Consider the following 10,723-nt stretch of genomic DNA (forward strand, 5'->3'; position numbering starts at 1 on the left):
TCAAAGAGAGTCTTTTTTTTAACACAGTACACTCGCGAGCGCTCATACATACATGCATACACTCATCCCTATAAACGCACACACGCACAACCTACCCTTTTAAGCATCTCCAAGAGACTGGGTCGGCATATCATCCTGAGATTTACGAAGTCACTGTAGGCGCCTCATCGTCGACGGAAACGTCTACTCCCACTGAAAGCGCATCGCCGAAAATCCTGAAATAAATCCAGGATAATGCGAGCACCAGGATTTGAACCCTGATGGGCTGGGGATAGCACTGTCCCTCTAACCATTCAACCATAGGTTGATTCGCCATGGTGTCAAGAGAGTCAACTGTATGGACCAAGGGGTTTATGACTCTGTAAAATGAACATTTATGCACCAGCGTTCAACAGCTCATAAGTACTTACCTCGATTTTTTATTATTTTGCATTCTCTGTGTACCACTTGAGCACCGGTGCAGCTCAGCTGCTCATAGTTTCCTGTCCCTCACATCTTGCACGGCTGCAACTCTGGCTGGTTCACGTCCCAATCTAGAGAAAATTTCCCTGTGTAATCAGCAAAAAGCAATTCCTTAGACCAACAAATGATCACAAGTTCAAAGGGGCAGAAGCATACTACTAAAATTCCCACCGCTCGATTATGCCGAAAATAATAATCCACTGATATCCTACACAAGGATCAACTAATCAAAGGGACAGCAGGGTGATGATTTCCGTTCCTTCGTGGAATGTCAGCGTTTTTGTCAAGTTGGCCGTTTATGTCGGCAGTACGGGGCGGGGCAAGGTGAGAGGTGAGAGCTATGTGGCCGGGGCATGGAACCTCGCGCGGCGGCAACCATGGCCAGCTCCACTGACGGCGCGGAGGATAGCTCGGTCGGGGACCAGCTTGCCCACCGCCGGGCGCTGGCAACAATCACACATAGAAACTGCTCGAAGAAATGTCCCAGTGAAAATGTTTGGAGGAAGAAGAGGATTGATGCTTATACGTGGATCCCATCTGTCATAACATTCAACATAACGGTCAATCTAGCGGAGTTAACAACTGTGCCACATCAACGCTTACGTGTGGGCCACCCTTTCATAATCAAGTTTAATTTCAGCTAAATCAGTGATTAGTGTTTTTTGCAACAAAAAAAGCGTAGAGTGGTAGTTCTCTGCTTTTTCTTTGAGAATAGAGAGTTGTATTAATTAGAAGAGAAAGCATTGTTCTTATAATCTTGCAATGCGACGCTCAACACACAGGTTGGCACTGTCACACCACCACGCAACTCTACGCCCAAACTGGGCAAAACTATGGGCAAAACTATTAACTTTCCTATCTACTCTATGAACTTTAACTTCTCTGTTTCCTTGCTTCATGGCCTGAAATTCCCTTGCAAACACTCCGATTTTCGAACTATCCATACATGAGGGGTCGAGTGCCTTTGCCACCACACTGCTGTCCGTTTCAATAACTAAAGGTACGTCTGTACCCGACATCGCTTTCTGTAGTCCTTCAAGACAAGCAGTAGCTTCTGCAAAGTCTACTCACTTGCATCGCAGAATGTAGTCCCATGCCGACAAGATAATCTAGTGATATCCTACAGAAGGATCAACAAATGATCACGAGTTCAAAGGGGCAAAAGCATACTAAGGGGGTGTTTGGTTCAGGGACTTTTTAGTCCCAGAGACGGACTTTTTAGTCCCAGAGACTAGAAAAAGTCCCTAAAAAGTCCCTAGGAACCAAACGGGAGGGACTTTTTCTACAGGGACTAGAAAAAGACTCTACTAGAGAGTCTTTTTTGATTAGTCCCTGGGACTAGAAAAAGTCCTAGGACTTCTGAACCAAACACCCCCTAAAATTCCCACCGCTCGATTCAGCCAAAAAAAATCCAGTGATATCCTACAGAAGGATCAACTAATTAAAAGGGACAGCAGAGTGATGATTTCCGTTCCTTCATGGAATGTCAGCGTTTTTGTAAAGTTGTCCGTTTATGTCGGCAGTACGGGGCGGGGCAAGGTGATAGCTGTGTGGCCGGGGCATGGAAGCTCGTGCGGCGGCAACCATGCATGGCCAGCTCGGCCGGCAGCGCGGAGGATAGCTCGGTCGGGGGCGACGACCACGCATACAAACTGCTCGAAGCGATGTCTCAGTCAAAATGTTTGGAGGAAGAAGAGGATTAATGCTTATACGTGGATCCCATCTGTCATAACGGTCAATATAATGGTCAACCTAGCGGAGTTAATTGTGCCACGTCAACGCTTACGTGTGGGCCGCCCTTTCATAGCCGAGTTTAATTTTGGCTAAATCAGTGATTAGTGTTTTTTGCAAAAAAAGAAGAAGACGAATGTATAGTGGTAGTTCCCTGCTAATTTTTGTAGAGTGGTAGTTTATCGTCAGGGTTGATTGGAATGTGGTAGTTTTTTTTAAATACTAGGGCTTGAAAAATGTACTCATCCATCTGCAACGGTTCTTATTGCAGGCCCTTCATGGACTGTAATGTGGATATCTGATATCCTTCCTCATGCTAAGAGCATATTTAGAGTACGGCATGAATAGACGATCAAACATTTTTCAATCATAATTGGCGCTGTCGGTCGCCCCCTTTCCCCAGTCTCCCTCGCCGCCGCCGGGCAAGCCTGGCGGGCCGCTGCTACGATTTCCTTTTTTTCTTCTTCTTTTATTTATGTTTGGAAGGCATATATTTTAAGAACTTAAATTTAATTAAGAAAATTAAAACCACGAATTTTAAAAAGTTAACATAGTATAAAAAAATGTTACCACAGTTTAATAGAATGTTGATAAAATTTCAAAACAATGTTCGTGCCAATGAAAATATGCTGCCGTGTTTCAAACAAATGTATGCACAAATTCAAAAAATGTGTATAAAATGTAAAAAACCTAATGTTTATTTCCATTAAAAATATAAATAATACTTTTTAAAATAGTCAAGTTTTTCCACACAAAAATTAAAAAATGTTCATACATTTGGAAAAAAATGTAGTTTTTTTTAATATTTTCATTAGAAAAAATGTTCAAACGTGTACTTGGAAGATGTTACCGTGTATTCAAAAAAGTGTTTAAAACATGTATTTAAAAAAATCTGCATCGTGTATTTCAAAAATGTCCTACGTGTGCCAGAATTTTTTTATGGTGTGCTCTAATGTATATGGTGTACTCAGAAAAAAGCAGACATGTGTTGAACAAAATAAAACGGATAAAATCCGACAAATAATTAAAAAGTAAAGCAAAGAAAAGAGAGAAACAAAGAAAACCATATAGTGTAACAAAGAAAGAAACCAAAGAAATCATCAAGAAAACAAAGAAAACTAGAGTAAATGAATAAAAATAAATACAGAAAAAACCCCGGTGCAAAAAAAATAAAACTAGAGAAAAAACAAAAGAAAACCCGACAGTAGAGCTAACCTACAGCGTACAGCGAGCAACCGCGCTGATGGGCCGGCCCGCTAGTCGTCGTCCGTAAGCGATTCCTATTAGGAATCGGTAACGGCGACATATAGCCCCCGCTCTCCCAGGCCCAGCTCCCGCAGCGTCGGTCACCGGAGGAATGCCGCCGCCGCGCCGCTCCTACAGGCCGCGTCAGGCGACTGAGTTCGCCGTGGCGGAGGCGGATGCCCTGATCTCCCTGCCGACGGACGTCCTCGACGACATCCTCAACCGCGTCGGCCCCCGCGACGCCGTCCGCACGTCGGCGCTCTCCCGCGCGTGGCGACGCCGATGGCCCTTGCATCGCTGGACCTCGACTTCGACGATGGCCTCAAGCACGAGGGGGCCGTCGACAGCATCCTCCTCCGACGCCCCTGCCGCGTCCGGCTCTTCCGCGCCTTCATGGACGAGTCCTGCTCCTGCCGCATCCACGACTGGTTCCTCGTCCTCTCCCGCCAGGCCGTTGAGATCCTCGACATCTCCGGCTTCCTGACCCTCCCCTCCTCCGTCTTCACCTGCGGCCGGCTCACCTCCCTCCATCTCTCGTACTGCGCCGTCCCGATGCTACCCCGGGGATTCAAAGGTTTGCCGGAGCTGAGGAACCTTAGTCTGCGTAGGGTCGACTTGCAGGAACACGGTCAGTACCAACTGGAGGAGATCATTGCGACATCGCCGTTGCTCGAGGAGCTGACACTTCAGGATGTGAATATCCCTGGTGAATTCAAACAGCGGGTGATTCAGGGGCCTAATTTGGGTTCCCTCCATCTTCATTCGCTTGATGATCATGGTTGGGATCTTGGGGATCTTCCGCGACTGGATTCTGCCGTCATTGATATATGCGACTATTTAGGGAATCGCGATTTCTCCAAATTTCTCTCCGGCCTTGCGAGCCTTACCGAGCTTCAGATATCTACTTATCATCAACCGGTACAGCCCTCTCTGCTTACCCCTTCTTACCATTGAAATTAAATTCAGCACTCATGGACATAATTAAAGGACGCATATAACTACTACTGAATGTTCGAACGTTTTTTTTTCTTTTTTGCAATTTATATACGCGAGGGATGTCAAGTTTAGTTGGCAAGCATAGCAATTCGGCCCTTGGATTGTTTTTTGCCAGGAAATTGCCGTGCTTGTCAACTAAACTTGTCATCCTTGCGTCAACTAAAGTTGCGATAAAAAACGTTCCATTTGCCATGGGCAAATCCTGAATGTTCGGGATTCATCATTTCCGTGATTAAATTTCCTTCAGACAACATCGAGGACTAGGTCATGAAGTGTTGTGCCTCATCCTCCTAGTGCATTGGTGGACTTTGTCGATCTCATCTGCTTGCTAATTCATGATATTTTGCAATGATATGGTTGTTGTCAAGCGTTTGATCAGCTAGGGACAATCGGGATGCAAACTCAAAGTGGTGTTGCGTCCCAAACCCCAACTTAATGACAAACCACCTTGTTTAGAATGTAACTTGGAAATTACCTCCTCATGGTGTTCTTTGCATTAGCCACAGAGTTGTATATATTTGTAATCCTGTAGTGATTTCCTAGAAAAATTACTAGTTTACTACTTGAACTGACTTTTTTGTTTCTAGTGGGTTGAGAGCCTCTATAAATTGTAACATCCTAAACTCCTATAGTTCTTCTAGAACTGGGTTCATGCCTTTGTGAGCTGTGGATGTGACTTTACTTATACATGAGTAAATAATGTAATATTTGTTCAACTGCTACAAGCTGGACCCGGCCCATGTGTGTGTGTGTGCGCGCGCGCGTGCGCGCGAGCTTAGCGGACCGGCTTGGCCCATGTGGCTTGTAATGGTAGTACATATAGACAATGTGTGGTGAGTGAGAGGTATCGAATTGACTCTGTAAACACTATTCCCTAGCTGAAGCTTTCCTCTCTCTGCTCTTTCCCCTTCTCCAAGCCTTTCTCTCTGAGATATTTTCCTGGTTCTAGTTCCACACCTCGGGGAGACGCAGGGAAGTGCTACCGGATCGTAGCATCAATGATTCTGGAAATGCGTTGAGTTTAATTTTTGACTGTAATATTTATTCAACGATTCTGGATATGCATTGAATTTAATTTTTGACAGTTCTCTTTTGTCTGTTTCAGTTAAATGGGGCCAATATTCGAGAGACACTTCCATGCACCTTTATCAACTTAAAAGCTTGACACTGCTGACACACTTATGTGAACTTCCCTCCATTTTATCAACCTTTTGCTTGCTAAGGAATGCTCCAAGCCTTGAAAGCCTCAAAATACAGGTAATGTTTAGTGCTACAGATCATCTTTATTTACATTATATGAAGGCCATCATTATCGCTTCCAATGAATGATTGTTTACTTATATTTGTTAAGGTTGTTTGTGATTATGATTATGGCATGGGGCAGAAATTTGAGACAAATGGAGAGTTTCAAAATGCACAGTGTACTGATGGCATGTGTGCCAAACTTCAGTTTGTGGATATGACTGGTATTCACTTGTTTACAAATGAAATGTCCTTCATAGAGGTTATTCTCTCTAAAGCAAGGCTTCTTCGCACATTATCCATAAGTCTTAGTCATGGTGCGGAATTGGCAATGTCTAATGAGGATGGACTGAAGAAGTTACTAAACTACAAAAAAGCTTCAACTCATGCTGAGGTTATATTTGCAGGTAAAGAATCTTACCAGCGTTATTGCATACCAGCATTGCATTGATACATAATAGCATTGTTTAGGAAGTTTGACACCATGCAAATGACAGAGTAGCAGTGCCTACGTCGTTCCAACTTTACTATTATGTTTTCACTTATGTATTATTCAAGGTAAGCAAAGATAATTTTGTGGCTAGAAGAGAGGGTGTTTAGTAGTTGGCAGGAAGAGAACAATCACATTCACAGGTGAATGTGAATGAGGCTCAATGCATTCAGGAACTTTTCCATGCTCGTGTTTCATCTTTTCTTTTCTTAACAATTTTAAGCTACATTATATTAGATGGTTGTCAGTCTGCACGGCATATTTTGTTCCATCTGCCTTATGCCTGTTGGGATGCGCTGCATAAACGGTGTTCTTGTTGTGCTGGCAGGTTGTAATGTTACTAGATTATTTTTACCCTCGGAGCCTGGAAATGCGTGAGGCTGTTCCGCTGGAATGACACAATACTCTCCCATGACCAAGGTAGTCTTTTGAAGATCAGACACGCCACATCCACGAAATCTCCGTCCGAAGGGACTGCCATAGTAGTTATGTTGTTCTGAAAGAAATTTGGCACCATTGGTAGTTTGGCGCAAAGTTTGTGATACAATTCAGTGCATTAGCCTGTCCTGTTGGTACTTCTGCTGTCGCGGAGACTTCCTTTGCTTGAACCTCCAGGATTTCTCTTTCAAAAATGAAAACTTTGCAGACTTGGCTTTGCTTGATTAGATGCTAGCTGATTTACATGTGCCATGTTGCTACTACGCGCACGAGTCAGGAGAACTAAAGTGAAACATGTAGGCTTGCACAAGTTGCTGCTTGACTTGTGCTTGGAATCATGGGTTTAACTTCACGCCACGATGTTCTTTTTTTTCGTGACCAATTCAAGAGCTTTATTCAAACGATTTGGCTCCGGCCCCATCAGCCATCAGGCTTGTGACTAGAAAACCAAGGGGGGGGGGGGGGGGGGGGGGGGGATCCATCCAACACTCCGTCACCTTCAGTGTGTTGGCATGCTTTGCACACAGGTAGGCTGGGATGTTTGTATGTCTCCTTACATGATGAATAACTAAAGAAATAGAACTAGAAGCTAGCTCTTCAATTTCTAAAAGAACTGGCGCTATAACAGAGTGCGAAGTACGGCGCGAATTCCAGAGGTCCACAACCTCTAAGAGCATCTCTATGAGACCATGTATAAATCGCCGGAACTGTAAAATTCCGGCGATTATATGGGTTTGGGTCATTTTGTCTACGAGAACAGACACCGTAAACGCAGCCCGGCCCGGAAACGCGCCTCCTTGACCAGTATATGTGCGGGTTCGGCTGCTGGATACGGGCCGGAACCCTATCCCTCTGCCACCGCGAAAATCCCCAATCCCTCACCGACGGTGCCTCAGATCCGCTGCCCGCGCCTAAGATCCGCCGCCTGCTCCTCCAATCCGCCGCCCCACAATGGCCAAGTCCGTCCGCCGTGACAACAACGACCCCGAGCGGGCGCGTCGCGTCAGATCCGACGCGGCGCGGAAGCGCGCCGCCTTGCGGTACACACGCCACGGGCGGCGGCGGCCGCCGCGAGACGGAGGAGTACGACCGCGCGCGCGGGCGCCTCTTCTCCGGCACCACAGCTCCTCCGGGGCGTCTAGCTCGCGCTCCTCTCACCCCGCTGAAGAAGGAGCTAGAGGAGCCCGCCCCCCCCGGTGAAGAGGGATCTGGAGGCCGAGGCGGGGCCGGAGTGACGTGCCGGTGGCTTTTTCGGGCCGGAGGACTTCCTCCCCCCGGCGGAGGCGGACGCCATTTTGCTCGCGTTGCTAGCGCGCAGTGCGCGGGAGGAGAGCAAGAAGGAGGGGTGGCGCCGCAAGGCCGCTGAGCAGGAGCGGATCTTCGTCGACCTCACCTCCGACGACGACTTCGATTGAGCGCCGCCGCTGGTCAGCTACCGCACGAGCTCCGGTCCATTTTGTCTAGTGATACGGTAGCGTAGCTCCGGCGAGCTTTTATGTAAATATATCTATGCTGTGTACGAATGATCTGCCCCTATGTGAAGAATGATCTATGCTCCCACGAGCTTTTGCGTTAAATTTCTCGCGCGAAACATGTTTTTTAAATTTTACGGTTTTGGATACAGTTTCTGATCTGCCACGGCGGTTTTAAGCCCGTATAGACCCCCCCAGCGCGAACTGTAAACTGTGTTTACAGTTTTGCGGAATAGAGGATTTGCTAGAGATGCTCTAAGCTATCGATTTCCATATGCACACTCACAAAGCCTCGGAGCTTGGCGAAGACCACACCCTCACGAAGGGCCAAAGCCTCCGCTACCAAGGGGTTTGTAACACCCTGGCATGGTTTAGAGCACGCTCCTAGGAACACTGAGGAGGATCTAGCGACACCGCCAAGGCCCCCCGAATGAGCCTCCATGGATATCCCAGCGTCAGTGTTGATTTTAGTCCAATCAGCATCTGGTGGTCTCCATCCATGACCTGGCAAAATTCTCGCATGTATCTCTGGGAGCTCCAGCACTGAAAGTGCTTCTCTAGTCATCCTCATAGATTGTCCCAGTTCCATGCTAGCCCTGTCATGGGTGATGTCATTCCTCGATGTCCAAATAGCCAACATAACAGTGACTATTTTTGCTCGCTCGGAATCATCGAACATGGGGTCACAAAGAATATCTTTGGACCAAGTTCCTGGATGGAGTTGAGGAAGCTTGATATTCAGCCAGTCTCTTGCTGTTGGGGAACGTAGCAGAAATTCAAAATTTTCTACGCATCACCAAGATCAATCTATGGAGTAATGTAGCAACGAGGGGAAGGGGAGTGCATCTACATACCATTGTAGATCGCGATGCGGAAGCGTTGCAAGAACGCGGATGAAGGGGTCGTACTCGTAGCGATTCAGATCGCAGTTGATTCCGATCTAAGCACCGAAGAACGGTGCCTCCGCGTTCAACACACGTGCAGCCCGGTGACGTCTCCCACGCCTTGATCCAGCAAGGAGAGAGGGAGAGGTTGGGGAAGACTCCGTCCAGCAGCAGCACGACAGCGTGGTGGTGGTGGAGGAGCGTGGCAATCCTGCAGGGCTTCGCCAAGCACCGCGGGAGAAGAGGAGGAAGAGGGGTAGGGCTGCGCCATGAGGGAGATGTGTTCTCATGTGTATGGCAGCCCCAAAACCCCATATATATAGGGGAGGGGGAGGGGCTGCGCCCCTATCTAGGGTTCCCCCCCAAGGGGTGCGGCCAGCCCTAGATTGGACTTGGGGGGGGGGGCAAGGGGGGGAGAGAGGGGGGCGCCCCACTAGATGGGCCTTAGGCCCATCTGAGCCTAGGGTTTCCCCCTTCCCCCCCTCCTGCGCCCTGGGCCCCTTGTGGGAGGCGCACCAGCCCACCTAGGGGCTGGTCCCTTCCCACACTTGGCCCACGCAGCCCTCTGGGGCCGGTGGCCCCACCTGGTGGACCCCCGGGACCCTCCCGGTGGTCCCGGTACATTACCGATAGCACCCGAAACTTTTCTGGTGACCAAAACAGGGCTTCCCATATATAAATCTTTACCTCCGGACCATTCCGGAACTCCTCGTGACGTCCGGGATCTCATCCGGGACTCTGAACAACATTCGGTAACCACGTATATCTATTCCCTATAACCCTAGCGTCATCGAACCTTAAGTGTGTAGACCCTACGGGTTCGGGAACCATGCAGACATGACCGAGACGTTCTCCGGCCAATAACCAACAGCGGGATCTGGATACCCATGTTGGCTCCCACATGTTCCACGATGATCTCATCGGATGAACCACGATGTCGGGGATTCAATCAATCTCGTATAGAATTCCCTTTGTCTATCGGTATGTTACTTGCCCGAGATTCGATCGTCGGTATCCCGATACCTTGTTCAATCTCGTTATCGGCAAGTCTCTTTACTCGTTCCGTAACTCACATCATCCCGTGATCAACTCCTTGGTCACATTGTGCACATTATGATGATGTCCTACCGAGTGGGCCCAGAGATACCTCTCCGTTTACACGGAGTGACAAATCCCAGTCTCGATTCGTGCCAACCCAACAGACACTTTCAGAGATACCTGTAGTGCACCTTTATAGCCACCCAGTTACGTTGTGACGTTTGGTACACCCAAAGCATTCCTACGGTATCCGGAAGTTGCACAATCTCATGGTCTAAGGAAATGATACTTGACATTAGAAAAGCTCTTAGCATACGAACTACACGATCTTGTGCTAGGCTTAGGATTGGGTCTTGTCCATCACATCATTCTCCTAATGATGTGGTCCTGTTATCAACGACATCCAATGTCCATGGTCAGGAAACCGTAACCATCTATTGATCAACGAGCTAGTCAACTAGAGGCTTACTAGGGACATGGTGTTGTCTATGTATCCACACATGTATCTGAGTTTCCTATCAATACAATTCTAGCATGGATGATAAACGATTATCATGAACAAGGAAATATAATAATAACCAATTTATTATTGCCTCTAGGGCATATTTCCAACAGTCTCCCACTTGCACTAGAGTCAATAATCTAGTTCACATCACCATGTGATTAACACTCACAGGTCACATCACCATGTGACCAACATCCAAAGAGTTTACTAGAGTCAACAA

General features: G+C 47.4%; 1 pseudogene; it reads left to right on the forward strand.

The window, feature by feature from the left end:
* Positions 1–3,550: 3,550 nt before the first annotated feature.
* On the forward strand, positions 3,551–6,952 carry LOC109749109 (F-box/FBD/LRR-repeat protein At1g13570-like; annotated as a pseudogene).
* The last annotated feature ends 3,771 nt before the right edge of the window (positions 6,953–10,723 follow it).

Source organism: Aegilops tauschii, chromosome 5 (genome assembly GCF_002575655.3).
Source record: "Aegilops tauschii subsp. strangulata cultivar AL8/78 chromosome 5, Aet v6.0, whole genome shotgun sequence".
NCBI lineage: Eukaryota > Viridiplantae > Streptophyta > Magnoliopsida > Poales > Poaceae > Aegilops > Aegilops tauschii.